This window comes from Mustela erminea, chromosome 18 (assembly GCF_009829155.1).
Source record: "Mustela erminea isolate mMusErm1 chromosome 18, mMusErm1.Pri, whole genome shotgun sequence".
Lineage (NCBI taxonomy): Eukaryota > Metazoa > Chordata > Mammalia > Carnivora > Mustelidae > Mustela > Mustela erminea.
In genome coordinates this window covers 53114407-53136589 of record NC_045631.1, presented here as the reverse complement: position 1 = coordinate 53136589, position 22183 = coordinate 53114407, and positions in this window count along the sequence as shown.

The window sequence follows — 22183 nt, the reverse complement described above, 5'->3', positions numbered from 1 at the left end:
TTCCTTCTGTTCCTTATTTCTGAAAGTTTGCATCATGAATAGGTATCAGATTTTGTCCATTTTATTTTCTGCATTTGTTGTGATGATCATATGGTGTTTCTCCTTTATTCTGTTAATATGATGAACTTGAATGACTAATTTTTTGAATGTTAAACCAAGCTTCTATAATATGTAACACATTTCCTGGAGTGTTCGGAGAGAGTACTGAGCCATTTGGGAGAGAGAAGTGCTACTATCCCAGAACTTCTATAGGTAGTGTCTTAAACATAGAAATACTATTGTTAGCATACCTTATAGTCACAGGTTGATGTGTTCTTGGAAAATATGGAAGACCTGTTTGCTATGAAAGTGCCTCTAGCTGCTGAAGCATTCAGAATATGCAGCAGAACCTTAGGAATGCCTGTTATACCAAGATCATTTTAAAGGATGATTTAAAAAAAAATCCATTTGTGTTTGTCTCCTGTTGCTGCTGTAACAAAGTCCTATAACGTTAGTGTTTAGAATAAAACACATATATAATCTTTCTTCTCTGGAAGTCAGAAGTCCTAAAATCAGGGCTTCGACAGGACTGCATCCATTCAAAAGGTTTGAGGGAGGAATCATTCCCCTAACTTTTCTAGCTTCTAGAGGCCTCCTCTATTCCTCAGATATGATCCCTTTCTCACAGGGCTTCAGCCTCTGCTTCCTTCCTTGTGTGTACTATGAACCTGTCCCTCATGACTCCCCATTGTCAGGACACTGAGGATAATTTTCCCATATTCAGATCCTTAATCATGTTTGCAAGGATCCTCTTGCCACGTAATGTAATATAGTCACAGGTTCCATGCACATCTTTGGGAGTTATTATTTTGCCTACCACACATCCTGACATCTTTTCAGAGGAAAACTTACATGCTTTCCATAGTTGTGGAATTAACATTTGGAGGACATGACTTTCTTTGGATGATGAAGTCATCCATGATCCTTACATGGTACATTATGGGATGTCATCTTGGGCTTTGGTGTTCTTAGATAAGTGATAGTCTTTACAAGTTACATCCCAGGCAACATGGAGAATATTGCTTTGTCTGCTGAAAGTATTTCAACAGTGTATCACTCTTGTATATAACCCTAAGTTAGCCACCACACTGCGGGCATATGATATATAATAACAATACTTAAAACCATACTACTCTCTCCTAGAATATCTAGGAAGGATTTTATCCTTCCTTTCCTTCATGCCTACCAATTACAAAGAGGGCCTGTGGTTACAGGGTGAAAAAATCTTACATTTTCTCTGTTTTTGGCCTAGATCATGGGGTGCGTTAGACGCCCGGTTTTAATGATTATTTTAATGGTATTTTAAGCCACAGGCTTAGATTCCTCCTCAGTCTTGCCAGTTCTTACTTGTCTTTTATGTCTTACAAACCTTGTTCTTCAAACCCCACTAGGCAGAGACACAGCTTTCCCCTGCGAGCCGTGCCTTGCCAAGTAAATCACTGGCCTTCAGTAAATAATAATAGTGTGTGTGGCTGTGACAGGGAGATGGAAACTGGACCTTATCCGGCCCTCAGCTCTCCAGTGGTCTCAGGGCCCACTCACTCTGGCAAATACTTTGGAAACTGAATGATCTCTGAGGGGGTATTAATCACTTTTATAATAACTTCAATAACTTCATGTATGTGGGTACATATACCCACTCCAGTTACAGCTCAGGTACGTTAAAAAGAAAAAGAAAAAAAAAGAACTTTGAACTTCTACTATGTGCCAATCACTTTCTTGGAGCATCCTGGGGTGAAACATGATAACAGTACCAAGGAACATATATATAAAGTTCCTCCAGGCCTGTTGCATATGTAGAGATAAAGTGCACATATGTGTATATAGCAGCTTTTAAAATGAAGTTGATATTTTGGTTTATTTTTATATGAAAAAATACTTTGAAAACATTTCTTCTAAAGAACTTTCTTTTTAGCATTTGCAGTACTTCTTGAAATAAATAGATACCTTAGAGGTCATTAAAATTCTTAAAACCACTCGTCTCTCCATCTTGTTTCCACTCTTGATCTCGAGTGACATCAAAATGACTTAATGGTATTTGGAATTCCAGAATCATTGGTACTACTACTATTTGTTTATCAATGATTTGTGGGAGTAGAGGGGGCTGGGGAGGAATTTTCATTCACTTTGTGTTTATGTCCATGTGTGTGTTTTTTTTTTTTTTTTTAATCAGAGAGAGAGGGGGGGAGAGAGCGAGCACAGGCAGACAGAATGGCAGGCAGAGGCAGAGGGAGAAGCAGGCTTCCCGCTGAGCAAGGAGCCCGATGTGGGACTCGATCCCAGGACGCTGGGATCATGACCTGAGCCAAAGGCAGCTGCTTTACCAACTGAGCCACCCAGGCGTCCCTGTCCATGTGTGTTTTTATGTATGTGTGAGTGTTCAGAGAAGTTCTGTCCAGAACCTCCTAAGCAATAAGAATGCTCTGCTCTGCATACACAGTGTTGACAAATTTGGAGGATTTCTACAGACTCCCTCTAATATCTAAGGAAGTACCTCTAGCTAGTGCCAGAGATCCCTAGCCCACATTGACAAAGTTTCACTTATTTGGGGATAAAGATTATTCAGAAGTTTAAAAGAGATTTCGTCTCTTTCCTCTCCACCCTTCCGTGGGGTATGAGCTCTGAACCACACTCCCCATCCTCACCCCAAAGTCCCCTTGGTAATTCAGGTAAGAGTTTGTTTATGAGAACTCATTTATTTTAAGTGGCTTTGATGTAAGTATAAAAATTGATTCAGAAATTTTTGGGTTAATGAAATTTGACTCTCTGGAAAGCCCCACTCATTCCTTCCTCTTTCAAACATGCCCGCAATGGTGATGACAATATACTGTGGCAATTAAAATAAAAATTACTCTATATCAAGCTTTTTCAAGTTCTTCTCACTCTCAGTGTCTTAGGGACACTGCTTTGATGTTTTACCCTCACTGTAGGCATCCCACCCAGTGAAACACTCCATAAGAGTGGTATTTCTAAATTTTTTTTTATTTATTGTTAAAATATTTGAAGACACACAAAAAATCTCTCATACACTTATTGCTTAATATTATAACTATTTTTTCCTTTTATACGCCCATCTATTCTTTATTTTATGCATGTCTGTGATAGTTGGAAAGATGTAAGAATGGACGACTGGACTTAACAGGGATTTGACAACTCTGTTTCCTACCACGATTTTTTTTTTCCCTCCCACACAATCGAGTGAAGACTCCTGCTAAGAATTACCACTTGATTAGTTGAATTTTATCTGCGTTATCCTGGCTTCGCCATTCACTTTTGGTGGGGATATACTCACCACCATTTCTTCCTTGTTCTCCTTTTATTCCTTCTTCTCCATCTTTTCTTCCTTCCCATCCTCTTCTTCAATTTCTTCCTTATCTTCCAGACACTGTCAAGTGTCCCATGAATTTCTTTTTCAGGATTTATTTGTTCATTTGAGAGAGCGTGTGCTGAGGGAGGAGCAGAGGGAGGGGGAGAGAATCTCAAGCAGACTTCCCTCCCACTGAGTGAGGAGCCTGATACGGGGCTTGATCCCAGGACCCTGAGATCATAATCTGAGCTGAAATCAAGAGTCAACCGCTTAACCAACTCAGCCACCCAGGTGCCCCCCATGATTTATTTTACATAACCTTTATCACCCCCCTATTATGAAAGGAAAAAAAAAAACTTTGAACCTCTGCTATATGCCAGTTGCTTTGTTGGAACATCCTGGGTTAAAAAATGATAGTACCATAACTCCGTTTTAGAGATAAAAACAAAACAAAACAAAACAAAAAAAACAAACCTGTATTTTTAGAAGGGCAAGGAACCTGCCCCAAATCAAAAGCTAAAAGTGGATAAAACAGAATTCAAAGTCAGGTCAATCTTCTGTTAGTCTTTAAATCCTTACCAATTCTATTTATTTATTCATTTGTTCATTATTTTAGTCATTCTTTCATTCCACAGATACATATTATGTATCTTAAATACCTGATTAGTTTCCAGGTACTATGCTGTGTGCTTAATTAGACATAGGAATAAAGGATACTATCTATGTTCAAGAAATTTTGTGCAGTTTGTGTGTGTGTGTGTGTGTGAGAGAGAGAGAGAGAGAGAGAGAGAGAGAGAAGAGTTAATATGGTAGTGATGGTTACAGTGTCATTTAAGATTGGGGAACCTTCACAAGTACTTGAGGAAGTAACATCTGCCCTATCAAGTTCACAAGAAGAAGACAGGAGAATCTTTCAGAGTTATAAAATATTGTCTGTTGGGGAATAGGAAGACTTTTGGGTTGGTAGGAACACACAGTATATTGTGGGATTCTGGAATGTCTTAGTCTGTTTAGGCGGCTATGACAAATACCACAGATGGAGTGGCTTAAACAGCAAACTCTATTTCTAATAGTTCCGAGGGCTGGGACGTCCTTGATGAAGGTGTCGGCAGATTCAGTGTCTGGCTCATAGATTCCTGTCTCCTCACTGTGTCTTCACATGGCTGAAGGAATGAGGGAATATTATGGGCCACTAACTGGACTCCTGAAGGCTCCGCCCTCATGACTTCATTACCTCCTGAAGACCTCCACTTCCTAATATCATCACATTGAGGTTTAGGATTTCAACATTTGAATATTGAGGGGACCGAAACATCCAGTCCACAGCATGGGAAAATGACTATAAAAAAAGTTAAGAGTAAAATATGTCCAGGGGGCAATAGAGGCTTATGGTCTTTTGATTTTTTTTTTTAAAGGAGGAATATGTCAAAATATATATATTTTAAAGATTTTATTTATTTATTTGACAGACAGAAATCACAAGTAGGCGGAGAGGCGGGCAGAGAGAGAGAGAGGAGGAAACAGGCTCCCTGCTGAGCAGAGAACTCATTGCGGAGCTCGATCCCAGGACCCTGGGATCATGACCTGAGCTGAAGGCAGAGGCTTTAACCCACTGAGCCACCCAGGTGCCCCTCAAAATATTTTAAAAGCCTACTTTTTTCACATTATAGTCAACAATTTTTAACGATTTTATTTATTTATTTGAGAGAGGGGGAGAAAGTACGTACGAGTGGGGAAAGGGATAGAGGAAGAAGGAGGAGCAGAGTCCCCGCTGAGCAGGAAGCCTCATGCGGGGCTCCATCCAGACCCCAGGATCATGACCTGAGCTGAAGGCAGATGCTTAATCGACTGAGCCACCCAGGTGCCCCATCAACACTCATTTTAGATGTACTTATTTTTGGAAGGCATTTTAGAAAGCAACAGATGAGTAGATTCTAAATATGAGTTTGATATTCAGGAAATGTACTCTTTTGTGCAGAAAATAATACATGACTCCCAAACACTGCCAGGAAATAACACATATAAGATGACGTAAGTTTTATGAGTATGTGCTGCAGAGGCGTGGAGGTGCTGGTGGCAGGAGGAACAGAGAGGAAGGATGAGAGAACCACAGAGATCCTGGCTTCCATTTCACTAAAAATTTGGTTCTTGCAAGAATAAAACTAAACACAGTTAGCAATTATAAAAGAAAGTCTGTACCCCCAATGAAGAAGAATCTTCTTAGAAAAGATTTCTTCATACTCTGAGGATGAATATGACTTATATTCTTTAGTCCCACCAATAGTTGAGGTTCCTGAATGGAATCCATCCAGTGACAGTCTCCCTTGAGACAGTCAGTTGAAGTCTCATCTTAATCTCATAAAACAAACTGAGTAGGAGGGGTGGTGGGAGAGGGGGGTGGGGTTATGGACATTGGGGAGGGCATGTGCTATGGTGAGTGCTGTGAAGTGTATAAACCTGGCGATTCACAGACCTGTACCCCTGAGGATAAAAATACATTATATGTTTATAAAAAATAAAAAAAAAAACAGCAAAGATTTATGTCGCACATTCTCAGTTCTCAGACAACACTCAGAGGTGAACAGGGATCCCATAAATGATGAAGAGAAGGATAGAACATTGATGGACTGAGCCGAGCCTTCTACTGAGAATTGATGTACTTCACTTAGAAAAACGTCGTAAGTGTCATCCTGCTGGTATAGGCTTTAAACATAAATATCACAAAGACCTTGGCTGAAAGTTGGGGTTTTTTGTTTGCTTTTGGTCTATTGTAATATTCCAAGTCTTTGGCCCCAGCCCTTGACATCAGCTTCTGTAAAAATAACTCAGTGTTACTGCGAAGCCAAAGGTTCTTTATATAGCCCCAAAGTGTACCCGTGGTGTACTTATTTATGCAGAAAAGTTACTCCAAAGCTGGAGAGGCTTTGATCTTGTGTTGTCAAAAAGCCAGGGTCAGTAAAGTGATTTGTAAAAGGCTTCTCAGATCATGTGTGAACAGGCAAGAACATGGAGAGAAAGCAGTTGTAAAGACTTACATTTTGCTTTCCTTCCTTCCTCTCTCTCTTTTTCTCTCTCCCTTCCTTCCTTCCTTCCTTCCTTCCTTCCTTCCTTCCTTCCTTTCTTTTTTTCTTTCTCTAATGAGGGACAGTGTAAAGAATGGGCAGTTCTATTAGGGATAGTTTGCAGAAACACTAAGCCTTTTCTCCTCACTTCTGCTTCTGTTTTCAGAAGAGGAATTTTAAAAAAAGTTACAGAAAATGATGATGACTGACCTGGGTGTAAGCAGGCATGTCCTTAATAATTGAAGCATTTTGGAAGTTAGGTAAAAAGGCAGTAACAAGGAGGATGGTGGTATGTGTAGAGAAACAGACTGGTGAGGTTGATAATCTCAAGAAACTCCATTACTACTTAAACACTATACTTTACCCCCTGTCATCATCACACACAGGTTTTGATGTCAGACTGAACTTAGGATATCAGCTCCTAGGGGGCCATGGTTCTCTCAAACTAGCTTGTTATCCCAGTGCTTACTGTGCTACCATAACATTTTGAACTTTATTAAATGTCTATTTTAGAATGGTGGTGATTATGAAAATATTGCCTATTTGGAATGAAATAGAATAACCTAGAAAGAACCATAGTGTGGGGCACGTGAGTGGCTCAGTAAGTTAGGTGTCTGACTCTTGATCTCAGGTCTTGATCTCCAGTCGTGAGTTTATGCCCCATGTTGGGCGCCATGTTGGGCATGGAGCTTCCTTAAAAAAAAAAGACAAACAAACAAAACCATAATGAGACTATCTCTGCGTTTAGTAATAGTATTTTTATTCTTCCAAAAGAAATGTTACCTCTCTAATTTTAAAAGAATCCAAAAAGATGTATCCACTAATGTAGTATGTCCCAGATTTCATTTTGGATCTTAATGAAAGCATGTTGGTTCAGGTTTCCTTGCAATGTAGAGTTACTTTTACCCACTGCTGTGACAGATGGTGGCGGTGCACAACTCTGAAGGAGGCTCATAGGTAGTTATAATCTAACGGCCTCTGTTCATATACTCAGTAGATAAACAGAGTCGTAAAGTGGACCTTGAAACTGGAGGGCCTGACAGCGTGGCCTCATGTACCTTACATCTTCTCGCAGCTCGTTTTCCAGTCTTACCTTGTACATCGTAAATTCTGATTTCTAGTTCCACGAGGGCATGCTCCAAAGAACGAAACAGCCAAGCGGAGTTGCAGTTGTGATACACTAACATGAATGGTTACATCTTCACCAGGGGTTCTTTGCTTGAAGGTTGTGGGGAACGAAAGCTTTAGGGTTTTTGTAGCCGCTTACACATGCCAGAGAGATATATGAGATGGCTCTTTCAGCTGCTCAGACAGCCTCTCATGCCCATGTCAGAACAATAAGAAAAAACTGTTTTTGCAGCAAATTCATTTTTCTGGAGGCAGCCAAATCACATGGTCCTCCGAGCCTTAAGTGAAGCAATAACAACAGGCCAGGCAGCCAGTCACTGTGGGGAACTCCAGAGGGTGGATGAAAATTTTCAGAAATCACACACACACACACACATGCACACATGTGTGCACACATGCACACATACACACACACGCACACACAGTTTTGGAACATGATTCAGGTAAAGGACTAAAGGTAATAACTTGTAACAGTATAAGGAAATAAAAAGAAAGTCCAGGTCCAGGTGTTTTAATTTATGCACAAAAGGGTAGAGCTAACAGTTCTGATTAATTTAGTGTGGTTAGCTTGATTATCTGTGATAACTAAGTAAAAACAACAACAACAAAAATTTATTTTTGCTTCTATGTAGATAATTGAAAGAAAATATTATATTTCTTTTCTTTCTCTGACCAAAGTACTTATTTCCCTACCTCTAAAGTCTTTGTTTCACTCTGCATGGGCTGACATAACTCTTAGAGTTCTCCTTAGCATCAGCAGGAAGCTTCAGAAGAACCCATTTTGTCACTTCTTGAAACACTATTTCTGTTCACATGAGATCAGTGAGGGTTTAAGAATATGCCAGTACCTAATATTAACCATAGAGACTTGAAGCAATATCATATTGGACCTTTTCCTTATTATTTTTTCCTTCTGGTCGTTCATTGTTTATGTGCTGTTTCTCCAGGAGGAGTTTTAATTCTACACAGACAGGAATTAAATCTTTATTTACTTTGCCTTAGCATAGTCAAAGCTCGAAACTGATTAAGTTCTCGAATGATTTAGAGAGGAAAAAAATTATTGAATTAATGTCATTAAGGCTTTTAAAGCTTTGAAAATACCTCAAGAGAATTTACTGAATATATCACTTTGTTCTAAAAAATTCATAAGGTAACAGTAGGAGATTGAAAGCAGAAATATTTTAAAAATATGAGAAAGAAAACATCAAGAGTATAGACTAGGAAGAGGTTTGTTGATTGAAAAGGAAGGAAGAAAGAAAGTCCAAGCAAAAGACTAAATAAAATAGAATTGGATATCAGCCATATTTCTATTTCCTGAATCATTTTAGGAGATACTTTCATGGTACATAGTCTTCACACCCATCTTTTTTTCTGTCCGTTCTCTCTAGAGTGGCCTTTATACACAGTCAGTATTGATATTTTGGGTGAGGCTAATAGTGAACGTAGGTCTTAAAGAACATTTATGAAGTGGAATGAGGTCAGTAAGCCTAGTTCTTCTTTCTCGGCATAGGAGAAGATTGCATGTACTCGCTCCTTCTGAATTTAAGCCGTGAAATGGGAATGGACGTCATGAGTATCACTTCTAGGCAGAAGTTTCAAGAGCTCCGGAATAATATGGAGTATTACCTTCCCCTGCCAGTGTGGTCCTAGAAGTATATGATGTTGAGATGGAGCATCCTTTACCCTGCATCTCGGTTTAGCTTTCGATGTGCAAATTCTCCTGACAGTCGGTTCTCCACACCACAAATCCATTTTCTTCGTTCTTCACCTACAGAATGTTGGGGTTGTCCGTTACTGCGGAATAACCTCGTTTGTTCTGACCGATGCCAGGTGTCACATAGAGGATTCCCTCAACTGCTGCCCTTCTAGCATGTGAGAGTTCGGTCCGTATTCTCATATCTGAGATGGTTCTGAACTTCTGATTTTACTGAGGAAAAGAAAATATGTTTTACATATTTGGCTGGCAAGCTGGGGAAAAGTAGGAATCTTGTTTTTTTTGACTGGGAGAGAACATAAACGACTTCTTTCAGCAGCACACACCTGCTTGCTTTGCAGTTTCGTCTATCCATTGCCTTTGCTTGTTCTAGCCACCTACTAGAGTTAATCTGGAGAACAGAGGCACCCTTCTGGATTACGTTTAAAGTGAGAGTGGAACACGTACGTAAACTGAGAGGCGCTCGGTCGTAGTCAGTCTATATCACCAATGCCAGGAACAGTTGGCTCTTTGGCTCGCCTTAGTGGGTTCTCAGGTATCGCTTTCTTGATTTCCATCACTTGGGTAGGAAGATTATCCTCTGATTTCTTGAAATGGAGTCCATGTATGAAAACATACTCATTCTCTGGGAGAGGTTTTCATAGATTTGATCTTTCCAAAAAAGGATTTTTATCTTTTCTTTTTATTTGGTTTGTCTGTTTGATTTTCTAACTAGTTCTTTAGAGATATTCTTATTCCTTTCTCTTAGAGATCAGAATATGATATATGAACAGCTGTGGGCGGGGGAATCCAAAGCAAAGCGCATTTTCATCGGATGTCACACTGCTTGTGGAGATACACAGTGGTAGGCTTTAATCCCTAGAACTGACCGTGGAAAATGATTAATATTTGTAATCTTGTAAGTGGGTAGAAAAGGAGTTAAAAGAACACTGTATAAATCATGAAACCAATTAAGTATGTGTGTGTGGGGGAGGTGAGGGTAACTTCTCCAAGAGTAGGTGTTTTCATTATTTTTCTTTCATCTCTCTTCAGAAGTAAGCAGTAGGAGCAGGCAAGACCGATCTCTTTATTTTCAGTTATTTTCCTATTAAAATTGCTGGTGCTAAAGTATCTCTCAGGTTAACCCTGTGTTAACTTTCTGGGTGGACATGTAGTTTTCATGACTAAAGGTGGAAGAAGTTTGTTCAGATGTGGTTTCTTTCTCAGTGAGATGATACAACGGAAGTGCCTACCCTCCCTTGCCCCCCCAGAGCAAGTGTCCCTCAGGGCTGTGTTTCTGGTTGGTATTAGTGCAGCATTTTTCAGGCATCTTATTCACCAGAGCCCAGAATTTGAGATTAAGTCAACAATGGCAAAAGACATAATGCCATAAGAGAACTGAGAGGGGTCAGGGTTGTGAATTGTGAGAGGAATAAACTCAATCTTGTGTTGATTTTAATTTTCTCAGACAATCAAGAGGAATCTGAAACTTCAGTTTTGCATTTGAAAAAGATGGAGCCCATGATGCCTCTTCTATTTCACATGTGGTCTGTAAACCATAAAATTTGTGCAACCCCCCCCAAAAAAAGCTTATTTACAAACATATACAAGATTAATGTGGGGGTGATGAGCAGGTGTATTAGAAAAGGGGACTATATGGAAACAGTATGGTAAATCCAAAGGCTGCCATAGTTCAGAAAATGCGGTGCTGAGATGCTGTTTGGGGGTCATAGAATGGGAATGGAAAGAAACATAAATGTGGGAGACACTGTGATGATTCCATAGTTCTGGAGACTGGATAGAGAAGGTAAGAGTGAATTCAACTATTAGAGTCTGAATGGCTACAAGAACTATCTTAGGATGATCGGTGACCTGGCTCAGGGGCAGGTGCTCCTGGGATGGTGCTGGTGGTGGTAGCAGTGAGTTTAATTTTAGAAACGTTGCATTTAGGTAATGGAAGTCTAGCTAGATTTAATCTATTTGTGATAAAATTGAAAACACTGTGTAAAAGCTCAGGAGAGACGTCCGTATGAAAGGACAATTTAGAGCAATAAATGAATTTTGAGAGAGAGAGAAGGAAGATGCCCCAAGAAAATCCATATAATGAATTAACATCCGGAATTTATAAATAACTACAAATAAATAAGAAAGGAAAAAATGACCCAGTAGCAAAATGAGATAATAAACAAGAAATTCAGTGAAAAAGGAACCCAAAAGTCTTCTTAACTAACCTCACCCATAATCAGAGAATTGAAAATTGAAAATACAATGAGATTCCTTTTCATACTCATCAGATGGTCAATAATTATAATCATTTGACAAAATTCAAATGTTGGCGACGAGGAAGACTAACAAACTCTCATCCATCAACAATGGGATTATAAATTGTTACAATCACTTTGAAGAGCAAAGTAGCAATAATTGGTGAAGCTCGCGGTCCACATAAGCTGTGGGACTCACAAATATCACTTGTAGGTATAATTAGCAGAAAATCATGCATAAGTAAACGAAGAAGTCTTAATAGTTCACTTCAGAATTATAGACAGTAAAAAATCTACTATGAAAATTCCTCAAAAAATTAAAAACTAGAACTAACATGTAATTCAGCAGTCCCCCTTGTGTGTGTGTGTGTGTGTGTACACATGAAGGAAAATAAAAACAAGTTTCTGGAAGATATACCGGCTGTCCCATTTTCACTGCAGCATTATTTATAAGAGCCAAGATACAGGAATAACCTCGGTATCCACTGGTGGATTAATGGATAAAGAAAACGGGGTATATAAATACACATATACATATTTTTCAGCCATAAAAAATAAGGAGATTCTGTCATTTATGATAACATAGATGGACCTGGAGGACATTACACTACATGAAATAAACCAGACACAGAAAGACAAATACTGTCTGATCTCACATAAATGTGGAATCTAAAAAAGCCAAACTGAAAGAACAAAAGGGTAGACCAGTGTTTACCAGGGGACATGGGGAGATGTTGGTCGAAAGGTACAAGCTTTCAGTCATAAGATGAATAAGTTCTGGAGATCTAACATACAGCATAGTGGCTGTACTTAATACTGTTCTGTTATGTAACTGAAAATTGCTGAGAGAGAAGTTTTAAGTTTCCCCACTACAAGAACACAAATAGTAATTATGTGAAGTGATAGATGTAATTAACTCGATTGTGCTAACCATCTCACAGTGTGTATGTAGATTAAAATACCATAGTGTACACCCTAAAAATCATGTTGTGCAATCTCAAGAAACAATTTTTATTTGTCAATCACACTTAAATAAAGCTGGGGGTGGGGAAAAACCTTCTAAAAATTAATAGTAAAAAATTCAGGAAAAAAGTAAATATCAGTAAATAGTATAAGAATTCAGTTGTAGAATATTTACAAAACATCATAAAATGTACAATAAATTGAAGAGAGCTACCTCTGTTGATCTTGATTAATCCCCAAAATGTAAAGCAGAAGGATGTATACTTTTTTATAGCATTAGAACACAAACACTATAATATGGATTCGTTTTCTGTGTCATCACAAATTATCACAAGTTTAGTGGCTTAAAACAACACAAATTAATTAATTTTGTAAGTCAGAAGTCCAATGTAGTTCTCGTGGAACTAAAATCAAGGTGTTGGCATGACAACTTGTGTTTGTTTCTGGAGGCTGTAGCGAAGACTCATTAACTTGCTCATGGAGCTTGTTAACGGCTTCTGTACCTTGCAGGTGGAGGACTAAGGCTTGTGTTCTCTGGTTAGTGGTAAACTGAGGGTTTACATCTTGTTATCTGGATGACCCTTCCTTTGGTTCTTTCTCCTCTTTCAAACGTCACTGGCCAGGGGCACCTGGGTGGCTCAGTGGGTTAAGCCGCTGCCTTCGGCTCAGGTCATGATCTCAGGGTCCTGGGATCGAGTCCCGCATCGGGCTCTCTGCTCAGCGGGGAGCCTGCTTCCCTCTCTCACTCTCTGCCTGCCTCTCTGCCTGCTTGTGATCTCTCTCTGTCAAATAAATAAATAAAATCTTAAAAAAAAAAAAAAAAAAAGGTCACTGGCCATATTATACAAAGCCAATGATGGCAGACTGTGTTCTTTTCATGTTGCATTTTGCTGGTCTGGTCTTCTGCCTTCCTCTTCTACTTTGAGTGGCCAAGTAGAATGAATCTACTTTATTGGACTGGACCAACCCTTACAATCTGTGATAATTCCCCATTTCAAGATCCTTACCCTCTATCATATCAACTAAGTTCTTTACTTTAATTGCATTTGTAAAATCCATTTTTGGTGTAAGATAAGATATTCACAGGTCCTAAAGATTGAGATGTGGGTAAATTAGGAGATCATTTTTCTCCACACCATACTATATATTTTTCATAAACAAATAAGTCTGCCCAGAAATTATAAAATCATGCATGAAAAAGTTGGTACTAAAGAGAGAATACATACTAGTTACCTCTAGATTAAGAAAGACAGAAACTGGATTAGGAAAAAATTCTCAGCCTAAATTTTCTTTACTATTTAATATTTTAAAAAAATGGATTCAAAACTAACTGTAAAAATGCTAGGGTTTCATTAGGTTAAGTGGAAGTGAGAACAAGAAGAGAGGGCATAGATTTTTTTTAAAAAAGCATAACATTTATATTTATCAGTACATTTGGAGTTTTTATAATAGAAAATGTTTAAAGGGAGAGGAACAAAAGAAAAGTTTGTGCGAAGAGTCAGTAATCAGTGAAGTAGCTATTGTGATCACTGAAAATAGGGAAAACTAGGATGCTTAGGCCAGCAACTCAGCAGATCAGTCATTTAAAAACACACAGCAGCTTTAGAATGGTCTCTGTAGAAGTGTGATAGGAGAAGGCTGAAAGAAGAAACAAGGATCCACAAAATTGAAATTACTCCTATTGGTAGTGTGCTCCCTCCGTGTTTCTTGACCTTTCTTAACATTCCTTGGAAGACTGCTACCTTAAACACAGAGGAAAACAGTGGTTATCTAGGTGAGAATTTGCATCAAAGAAAAACAAATGAGTAATAAAACAAATGAGTAATGAATTCCAGGATTACTAGAGAAGAAAGCATCTAAAGAGAGAACCGTGGATTTCAGCCTGGGTCAGGAGTTAAAAGAAAGTGAGGATCTGAGGAAGAAGAGAAGTTGCTTTTGGAAAATCAGATGAGCCTGGACTTAAGGTCCTAAAAAGAGCAGAGAAAAAATTAAGTATTTTCACTGGGTGTGGAAAATAGAATAGCAAAGGGGTAGCTGTGTTATAATCTGAAGAGAGAAGCTCCAATTTTGTGATCTAACATGAAGCAAAGATAACTTAAATTTTTAAATAAATTTAATTGAATTATAATCGACATATAATATTTTATTAGTTTCAGATGTGTAACGTATGATTAGGCAGTTATATACATTATGAAATGTTCACCATGAGACGTGTATTACCATCAAAACAAATGAACCAAAGACAACTTTTGACACAATACACCTTAAAGCTTCGTTAGGTGAATAGTATTGTCCAGGCATCAGCAAAGCAAGGGAGTTTTTGTGCCAGTTTATAAAGGGTTTGATGCATGTTTCTTAAAGCGTTGCCACTAAGATTTTATCCATTCCCTCCCCCTCCCTTTCTAAAGATTTTATTTATTTATTTGACAGAGAGAGGGAGAGAGAGAAACAGGGAGAGAGGAAACACAAGCCGGGAGAGGGAGAGAGGTAGAAGCAGGCTTCCCACGGAGCAGAGAGCTGGATTTGGGGCTCGATCCCAGGACCCTGAGATCATGACCCGAGCCGAAGGGTCGGTCAGTCCAGTGACTGAGCCCCCCAGGAGTGCCCCCCCTTCAACCCTTTTTGAGTGTTGTCTTTTCACTTACTTCTCACCATGGTTCATTTTGATCATATGCCCTCTTATAATCTATAGCCAAAGCCTTTTCAAGTGGGGAGATTGTAAGTATTAACAGTGTACAGAATTTAAATCAAAGCTTTTAGAATTTTACCCAGTGTTTTAAAGTGACTTATACAGTAACGCAAAGAGGCAGAAATCGGACCAGAATAAGGTCTTCTAATTCTAGCCTAGTATCCTCTGGTGCTCCCTATTGTCTTTTGTAAAATAACGGAGCCACCCAGATCACATAACAGTTGAGTGAAAGGGAGTTAGAGAAATAAAACAACGAGCCTGTAATTCACTAAAATTTCCTTCCTTGGATGGAGCTAGAAATCCCGATGTGATCATTTTTATATAGGGTTTAAAATGGATACTATTACCCATGGCCAGCAAAATGAAGGTACATTTCCTGTTGGTCCAAGAGGGCATTATGGGAGGGAATGACACCATTAACTGATAGTTTATTGCTTTGGAGAAATATTTGGACATCCTGTTTGCTTGATCAGCAGTTAAACCCCAGGTTGCTGTTTTGACCTTGGTTCACCCAGAAGATTATTTCTATAAACTTGAAAACTGAAACCAAGTAAGATCACATACACAAAAGAAGTTCAGGGAAGAAAGTCAAAGCTTTTGTTTGTCCCTGGGGTGTGAATGCTGGCCAAACACCATACTACTGTTCCCTCTCTGGAAACAAGGTGATTTGCATTTCTCCTGGGTTTTAACTCCTGATTAACTATGTAAATAACTTTATTCAGCCAACCCTCCTTTTCCTCTCTTGGATTTTGACCTTTGGAGCTCTGTTCTGATGTTTGTGGGAATTAAATTTTGAACATTAAATATCAGAGGTTTGGGAAAAAATGTGGAGGTCTAGTGGAAAATGTCATATTAAAGCATAAGTAGTGTACAATAAACATATTTTTATTAACACTTATGTTTCCCAGGTGCTACACATAATTATCTTCCTACTTGATAAATAATATTATGAAAAACTTTAAAGTCTAACCCCCTGCAGTTCCCAGCACATAAATATGAATGATAAGAGCTATTAGCAGTACTTCTCCTCAGATTCATGTCTTGCAGCTTGACCAGACCCCCTACCTGAGAGTCTTAGTCAAATAGAAACCATTTCTCTTGGAAGGGATCTTTATAGTTTGTAGAGCCCTTGGACATATTATGTTGTGTGTTTGTTTTTCTGCTTTGTTTTTCCGAACACCACTGTGAGCTAATTAGTGCTACTATTATTCTCTGTGTTATTCCCATGAAGAAAATGAGGTTACAGATTTGGCCACAAATAACCACTTTTCCGATTTTTATAGCAAGAACTTCCTTCTATCTTTGTTGTTATAAAAGTCAGGGTAGAGGTTATTTATGGAGATGGAGGAATTGTGAATGGGATGAGCACGGAGAGGCCTCGTGGGGTGACTATTAACAAGGTTGTACAACTTAAAATAACTCATTCAGAGGTATATATTCTGTCTGACTTTCCAGATTTGCATTTTACTGTACAACTTAAAAGCAATCAAACTTAGAAAGAAAGAAAGAAAGAAAGAAAGAAAGAAAGAAAGAAAGATTTGCCCACAGTTGTTCAAAGCTAATAAGTGAATATCTGGTGTTAGATTCAAGTGTTCAGACTCCAAGGTTAGTGCTTTTCTCCAATAAATTAATGCAGGGGAGATTCTGATAGCCATGAGTGATTTCATTCAAAGGGACTATTCTTACCTGGCCCAGCCAAAGCTATGTTCAACTGCACCACAGTCTGATGTATGGAATCATCTGGACACAATGCCTACCAGGGGTTTGTGGCTTGTCAGCTCCTCACAAAGGGCATTATCATTCCCAGTGGTAGTCATAGAAGCTTCTAAAAAATGAAAATAATTTTAGATATTTTTTAATCACTCAGTTCTAAGCAAAAACCATAGAACAGAGTTTTATAAAGGTACCATAATTGGGTGTTAAAGAAAACAAAACAAGACAAAAATAATAGAATAATGAAGCAAAAAAAAAAAAAAAAAAAAAGAAAGAAAGAAAGAAAAGAAAAGAAAAAAGCAGTATTAACATATCAGAGTCAGCCCACCATAAAAGAAAATAATAAAGCGGTAAAGAAACTACTGAGTTTTAGGGTCCCTTGGTTTCTCTTACACCAGTAAAGCTTGGCTAAAATAACACAAACCGTAGAGCTTACTAATTTTTCAGGCCAATATTTAGGTATAATTTGTGTGCTTTATAGGCCTGGAAAACCCAGGAGAGGCCACAAACTGCTGACGTAACTGTCTTTGAATTTAACAAAGCCCATTACCTTGTCAGTGAGCAGGATGGGTGGAAAGCTTAAGGGGGTAGATTTTCTAGGCACCCAGAGGGGCTTTTCACTGCAGCTACTGAAATGCTAATAACCTCCCTTGATTTTTGGCACTGACCAGATTAGTTTTAACAGTTCACTTCTAATCGCAGATAATTCTTTTTTTATTATGTTATTTTAGATGCTGTTATTACACACACAGCAAATGTTGCTATGTTACTGAAAACCATAAACTGTACACATGATATCAGTCCTAACAAAAGTGAAATTGTCTCTAGTCTCGAGTTTAAAGGTAGGTGTGTGTCAGCATATATGCACGTGCGCACGTGTGTGTGTGTGTGTGTGTGTGTGTGTGTGTGTGTGTGTTGGTGTTTCAGTCTGCCCACTATTCATTTTGGAATAGATATTATTATGTCTGGAATCTGAATTGAACTTTCTGTCCTCTCTTGTTTAATTAAAAGAAATGAAGACCTTGCTCATTCTCTTTCCAGTAAATTTTATTTTATTTTTATTTATTTTTTAAATGTTTTATTTATTTGAAAGAGAGTGAATGAGAGAGCGCATGGGGGTGGGCAGAGGGAGAAGCAGACTCCCCGCTGAGCAGGGAGCCCTCTACAGGAGTGGTCCTGGGACTCCAGGATCATGACCTGAGCTGAAGGCAGTTGCTTAACCGACTGAGTCACCCAGCATAATAAACAATATAATTTATTATAAATTCTGGAGTAGGGGTATCTCGAGCAATCAGATTTCATGCATTTCTCAGCCTTAAAGATTAAAACCCATGTAGTAAGTAGGACAGGGGAATGAAAATATATTGTTTCATCTTAGACTGGGCAACTACTTTTATTTATTTTTTTCTTTAAAGTGAGACAAGGTACACTTGGTGATTTCTGCATGATTTTTATCCTAAAATAATATGCTTAATTTAACTTAATGGGACAAAAAAGGATTCTTAGACAAAATATTCCCTCTCTATTTCTTTGTCTTTTTAAAATTTGTTTGCTTATTTGCTTTGCTTAAATTCATTGGGGAGTTGACATTTATATTTTTAATTTTTATTTTGAAATAACTTAAACTCATAGAAAAATTTCAAGAGAAAAATGTTATGTACTTTTTAACTTAAGTACATCAGTTGTTACAATTTTACCACATATACTTTATTTCTATCTAATTTTAATTTTTTTAGCCATTTGGGAGTGAGCTACACAAATACTGCTTCTTAATTTTTCCAGTGTGTATTTCATAAGAATAAGGACATTCAGTTTCATAATTAAAATACAGTGACTAAAATCAACTTTTTTTTTTTTTACACTATTGATGTTGTTTATGTAGTTTCTCCACATTTCATCTATTACCCAGTAAAGTCCTTATAGTAATTTTTTGTAGTCCTGGATCCAGTCAAGAACTGTATATTTCAGTATGTTCTTTTGTGGGAAGAACTTAGCCTTAATAGCCTTAATCTGTGGGCTTGCAGACAAGGGTGAAAAAAATGGCAAGACATTAGACAAGGAAAGATGGAGTCAGGAGCTAAACAAATTGTCTAAGTAAACATCAAACCAAAGAACTAGACAAGATACCAGAATGAAGATACAAGCATGTACTGGCATGTAGAGAGAATCACCATAGAGTGCTATTTTTTTAAAAATACAGATTATGTATATTATTATTTTAATTTTATAAATCTCTGGATTTTATACATATAAAAGGCCCAAAGCTCAAATTATATACTCCAAAATTTTAACAATGGTAATTTTTTGGCATTGGAATTATGAATAACAAGTTGATTGTATGTTCTTTTTTATCTAAAAGTTTTATAAATCCTTGTCTTCTTAAAATTTTATAATAAAATGTTTACCTTTACTATTGAAAAGTTATTTTGTATACAGAGAGACAGATAGGTGGATATAGACATAGCTGTATTTCAAATAAGAGCAAAAATCACAATGACCAGTTGAGTGATGGAAGTTGGATTTGAGAGAGCAGCCATGTGACTGGTAAAAAAGCTCAGAACAAGCTGGAACAAGATGGCTTCCAGTGAGAAAGAAGTACTGGGCTCTGTGGACATACTAGTGGGATTGGAGGGAATTACTGGGGATGTAAAAACAGACTGAATGGGGTTCATTCAACAAGTCACTTCTCTAATGTGATGGATGAAAGCCTAGTGATAGGTAAGTTAGCCCTTTTGTAGTTCCTGGTAACTACTTAGAATGTCTGTGATCTATTTTCGTAGCTCACAGGTAGACTTGGGGGCCTGGGGGATCTAAAGATGATAATCTGAAAGTATCCACTAGTGATGTTTGCAAACAGTAAAATCTCACCTTAACCATACCACCAAAATACAATGTTCAGTTTCATAGAGATTCCTCTTGGGGTATGTTATAGGATACCCAAACATATGCAGGGATCAGATTTGGCAGTTAGGCATTTTGTAGATTTTTCCTTTGTTGAGTAAATGTAAGTATCATAAGTCTCATCATGACTAAATTGCCATTTTCAGGACTACAAAATCATAGTGCTAGAAAATGGACAGGTAAAGATTTTTTCTTTTTTATTTCATTATTGATATTTTTGTATAATTGCAAGAGCTAGTGAGATTGTCTCCTTAGTCACCTTTCTGCTGACATTGCTAATGTCAAAATGACAACATCAAAATTGCACACGTTCCTCCAGATAATTTCTAGGTGCTTACCAGCCTTGAGAAAGTAGATGTACAGTTTCCAAATAATTCCTGTCTGAAAGCTAGGTACTGCAGGGTGTTGGTCTCCTGGCGTTCCCGTTCCTACATATGAATTTTAAGTTCTCAGTGGCAAGACCTTAGCTGAGTATACTTTATTTTATTTTTTAAAGATTTTATTTATTTATTTGACACAGGAGAGAGATCACAAGTATGCAGAGAGGCAGGCAGAGACAGAAAGGAGGAAGCAGGCTCTCCGTGGAGCAGAAAGCCCAACATGGGGCTCTGTCCCAGGACCCCAAGATCATGACCTGAGCCGAAGGCAGAGGCTTTAACCCACTGAGCCACCCAGGTGCCCCTGAGTATATTTTATAGATGGCAGATACAGGTAGTGGAGTGATGGGTACGACTTTGTTGCACAGTAATAACGACATGGTAATTATCAAGGTGAATGTTGATGAACCTCAGGACTTTATAAGGAGGGAAGAGCAAGTTCTGCGGTGAGCTTCCTATGCTCTACTTTCTATCTGCTTTACAGGAAGCCCTTTGCTGCTGTGAAGGATGTAAAGCATTGTGGGTAGAAGATGGGAGATGAAGTGAAAGACCTCCTGCATCCTGTCCCCAGATTGCCTCCAGGCTTCTGATTCTGAAAACAGTTGGTCCTACTAAGTGACCCTCATCATGTTTTTTATTGGCTGAATGAGAAAGAGTTTCTTAGTTCCAGAATTGCAAAAAAGAACCTGGGAAGACTGGCACAGAAGTGGGGTGGAGTGCAATGCAATATCTTCTCACTCCTGTCAGAATGGCTAAAATTAAAAACACAGGAAACGACAGGTGTTGATGAGGATGCCGTAAAAGGGGAATCCTCTTGCACCGTTGGTGGGAATGGAAGCTGGTGCAGCCACTCTGGAAGACAGTCTGGAGTTCCTCAGAAAGCTAAAAATGGAACTATCCTATGATCTAGTAATTGCTCTACTAGGTACTTACCCAAAGGATACAATATTTACCCAAAGGATACAAAAATACAGGCTCAAAGGGGTATTTGCACCCTGCTGTTTATAGCAGCATTATCAACAGTAGCTGGAACTATAGAGAGAGCCCAAATATCCTTCAAATGATGAATGGATAAAGATGATGTAGCGTGTGCGTGCACACACACACAGATATACACATACACACAGTGGAATATTACTCAGCCATCTAAAAGAAAGAATGCTAGTGTGTATTATGTAAGCAAAATAAGTCAGTCAGAAAGACAAATACCATATGATTTCACTCATATGTGGAGTTTAAGAAACAAAACAGATAAACATAGGACGGGGGGGAAAGAAAGAGAGAGAGAGGGAAACAAACCTTAAGAGCCTCTTAAGGACAGAGAACAAACAGAAGGTTGCTGGAGGGGAGGTAGGTAGGGGATGATCTAGATGGGTGATGGGCATTAAGGAGAACACTTGTTGTGATGAGCACTGGGTGTTATGTGTGAGTGACGAATCACTAAATTCTACTCCTGAAATCAATATTACACAATAAAAATTTGAAAAGAAAAGACATGGATGGAGTGGAAAGGCGAAAGCCTCATCCTTTAAGAATCTTACAGGAGGGGTGCCTGGGTGGCTCACTGCAGTAAGCCTCTGCCTTCTGCTCCAGTCGGCTCGGGGGCTCGGGTCGGGTCGTGATCTCAGGGTCCTGGGGTCGAGCCCCACATCGGGCTCTCTGCTCAGCAGGGAGCCTGCTTCCCCCTCTCTGTCTCTCTGCCTGCCTCTCTGCCTACTTGTGATCTCTCTCTGTCAAATAAATTAAAAAAAAAAAAAAAGAATCTTACAGGATATTCTGGCTGGAATTTTGCAATTGGGGATGCTTCAGTTACAATTTAAAGTTTCCAGCAACATACAATTTCCCCTTCTTTCTTGTAGCTACTAGGTCTTGAATGTTTACCATATGCTAAATACAATTCTTTTAACAGCTTTTAAAAAGTACTATTATTCTTGTTTTACACATGAAGAGAGTGGTGCTCCCATTTAAGTGTTTTGCCCAAGATCATGTAGCTGGTAGATGAAAGATATGCTTTAAAGCTGTGTCTGTCTGACCCAAGTTCCATGTTCTT